Genomic DNA, 3,889 nt, shown 5'->3' with positions numbered 1-3,889 from the left:
AGAAATTGGCAAGAGGACCTGACTAGAACCTGGTGACTGAACCTGGCTGGAGAACCTGGACAGAACCTGGCTGGAGAACCTAGTGAGGGAACTTGGCTACAGAACCTGGCTGGAGAACCTGGAGAACCTAGCAAGAGAACATGAACACAGAACCTGGCTGGAGATCCTAAGCAGAACCTCTCTGGAGATCGAGACCAGAACTTGGCTGGAGATCCTGGCTAGGCTGCTGATCAACTGAACGCTGCCTCCCTGTCATTCCTTCTTCGCCGACTCCGTCCACGCCTTTGGGGACCCCTGGACCCGCTGGGGTTGGACCCCGGCATCTCTGGTCTAATTAATGTTTTCATCATTCAGGACTGATTAGCACAATAGCATACAGTTGATCACTCCCTTCATTTTCTTCACTTACTTTCAGGATCCAACACTGTTTTTCTCCTGCTTACAGGGATTACTTTTCTCTACAACAATGATTACTTTTCACATTCTTCGCCTTTGAACTATCCAGTGCCCATTCTGTTGCTTTTATTCACTCAGTAGATAATCTAATTCATTCTTAGAATCTTTAGGTACTGGTGATCTCCAGTATATATCTTGATTACAGCCTTCTTTACTGAATTCATTTACCAGTTCAACTTTTCTATTTCAATGTCTAATAGGCACTTTAACTTTAAAGTGACTAAATGCCATTTCCTTGTTCCTAGTCTTTCTTTCCAGATCAATTATATATCGGAAAACAGTAGTTTTATATTTTCAATTGCTTGGGTCCTAAACTTTAGAGTTGTCTTTGACTCTCATAATTCACAGGAATCAATCAACAAATATTGGATTCTCATTCAAGTTTTATGATTAATTCATCCAACTCTTAAACCACTGCTGAATTCCTAACCCAGCCCGCCTTCCACTTTGAATAAGTTTCCTATTGCTGCTGTGAAAATACCATAAATCTTTCAGCTTGAAACAGTAATCGTTTACCATCTTACAGTTCAAAAGACCTAAAATCACAGTGCCAGGAGAGCTACATCATTTTAGAGCAGTGATTCTCAACCTTCTGGCCCTTTAAATACAGTTCCTCATATTGTGACCCAACCATAAAATTATTTTCGTTGCTACTTCATAACTGTAATGTTACTACTGTTATGAATTGTAATGTAAATATCTGATATGCAGGATAGTCTTAGGCGACCCCTGTGAAAGGGTCATTTGACTGCCAAAGGGGTCGCAACCCACAGGTTGAGAACCGCTGCCTTAGAGTCATTGCCTTCAACTGGCTCATTTTATGATATAGTTGCTTAAGAGTTTTTGTTTTCTCTCTTATTTAGATGGAAATTTTGAATTTTTAGGTTCCATTTTTCAAAGTTACTATGCCTAATTTTGCAGGTCAATAATTCATCCCTCTCTTGTATTTATTCTAGAACTCACCCCATCTGTTGAGTTTTTATCTCAACTGTTGCTTTTCATTAATAACACCATGTGCTTGTTTTTTTTCTTTTTTTATGAATTCACATGCTGTCTTCCTGCTCCAGTATCTTTCCTTATTTCTCTGTAGATATAGAATATGCTTATTTTAAATTATTGTTTATTGCTTATGTTAATTCAGCCTCATCTGCTCTAGCTTCTCTTTTTCTTTATCATCAGCACACCAAATACAGGGTGTGTCCCCAAAATGTATACACACTTTAACAGCTGATAGCTCAATTTTGAAAATGAAATGTATTTTAATAAACACTGTCTTTATAATTATTTAAAGTGTATGTGTACATTTTGGGGGACACCCTATATTTATTTTATTTTCCTATGAGTTCTTACTCTTTTGGAGCTATATTCATAGCAATTGATTGTGTGCACCATGGAGGAGCAGCTAAAGCCAGATGCTTGCTGTGCCTTATGTGATGATTTTGAGGTAGGGATAACCCCATAAACTAGATGTCAGCCTATGGAATTTCCTTCTTTACCTTTGTTATTATTCTTAATTAAAACCACTTAGTTCCAGGATACAAATGGGGGAGGACAATAATCTGAGAGGTTGGAAGATTTATGTAGACTAGTTTGGACTCTGCCACTCTACTAATCTAGGGGTCCTGACTGGTTTGGCCACTGTTTTTCTGTATGGTTGTGTTTATTGGGTTTCCAGGGCAATGTGAAGGAGAGATGATGACATATTTTTAAAAATACTCTTGTTTTCATGCCCATACTATTTAATTTAGGAAACTATTTCCCTTTCCATCTGTTACCCAAAAATTGTCTTACAGAGTTTTCTCATAGCTTTTATGTTAATGTGATAGATCCTTCAACTTATTTTTGGTCTGAAGTACCTCTAAGGCTGATTTGAGAAGGGGCAGGCAGCACCTCAAGCCAGTTGTAATCATTAGAGGAGCATGAGGTATTCCAAAAAAATAATCTCACACAGATAAGTAGGAAGGAAAATGCTAGTTTTTAATGAATATATTTTTGTAGCTCTCTTATTTTCTATTTGGCAAATCTAACAGGCTATATTCTGTAAGTTTTCATTTCATCTTATGTATAAGACCACATTCTTATTTCCTTTCTTCTGTTTGTATTTTTAAAAACTTGTTGGTTAGGGCTTCTGATGGTTAATTTTATGGAAACTTAGCTAAGCTATGATGCCCATTTATTTGTTCAAACACTGGTCTACATGTTGCACTGAATGTATTTTGTGGATGTGACTGACTTCTATAATTGTTGACTTTAAATAAAGGAATTATTCTTGAGAGTATGGATGGACGTCATCCAATCAATTGAAGGCCTTAAGAGCCAAAACTGAGGTTCCCTGGCGAAGGAACTCTGTCTCAACACTGCCAGGATTTTCAGACTTCCAGCCTTCACTATAGGTTTAGAATTTGCCAGCTCCCATATGCGTGAGCCAGTTCCTTAAAATAAGTCTCTATGCCAGTGGTTCTCAGCCCTTTAAATACAGTTCCTCATGTTGTGACCCATCCATAACTGTAATGTTGCTACTGTTATGAATCGTAATGTAAATATCTGATATGCAGGGTGGTCTTAGGTGACCCCTGTGAAAGTGTTGGTCGACCGCCAAAGGGGTCGCGACCCACAGGTTGAGACCGATGCACTATACACACAAACATATCCATTATATATACTATATAGTTGATTTTTTTTCTCTGGGAAAACCCTGACAGAGGGATCTATACTAAGGATAAAGGACTGGATTGTTTGATATGACTTTAAACTATGGTAATAAAATCTCTCCTTTTAATTTCTCAGTTTCCCATTCAATATTTATCATGACCTCCTGAGAATAGAGAGTTACAGAAATAAGTATGAGATTAATTAGAGGACCACAGAATTTTTTCTTTTAGTTATTTCCAGAACATAAAATGAAATATTAAACTATTAGTTTATTTTACATAGAAATAGACTTAATTGGAAAGAGGAGATAAAGGTCAACTTTGAGATAATAGGTTTAATATTTGTTCAGACTCGCTAAAATTTGACTTTCTTATTTACTCTTTTACAAGAAATACTTTTTTTCTTTCTAAATAGGATGAGGCTATTTTGTTCACTGTCATTTTCAAGCCTTCTTTTCTACATTTCTCAATGTCCACAAAGCTTTATTGTCCGTCCCCCTACACACACACACACACACACACACTCACTTTTTACCTCTTATCACTCAACACAAGGTTATAATTTTATTGTCTTGCAGCTAATACCTCATTCTTTCACGTTACCTCTTTCTACTTCTATCTTTTCCATCTTCTGGATCCTTGGCCTTTTATCTTCCTAACTCTTTCTTTCAGAGATTTAGTGTTTCTAAGAATTCAAATAAATTTTCTGTGTTGTGTTTTTAGAATTATCTCTTTTTAGTTCTAGAAATATAAATAGCAACTGTATTTTATGAGAGGGAATA

This window comes from Myotis nattereri (genome assembly GCF_964212035.1).
Source record: "Myotis nattereri genome assembly, chromosome: 5".
Classification (NCBI taxonomy): domain Eukaryota; kingdom Metazoa; phylum Chordata; class Mammalia; order Chiroptera; family Vespertilionidae; genus Myotis; species Myotis nattereri.
This window is presented reverse-complemented; position numbering follows the sequence as displayed.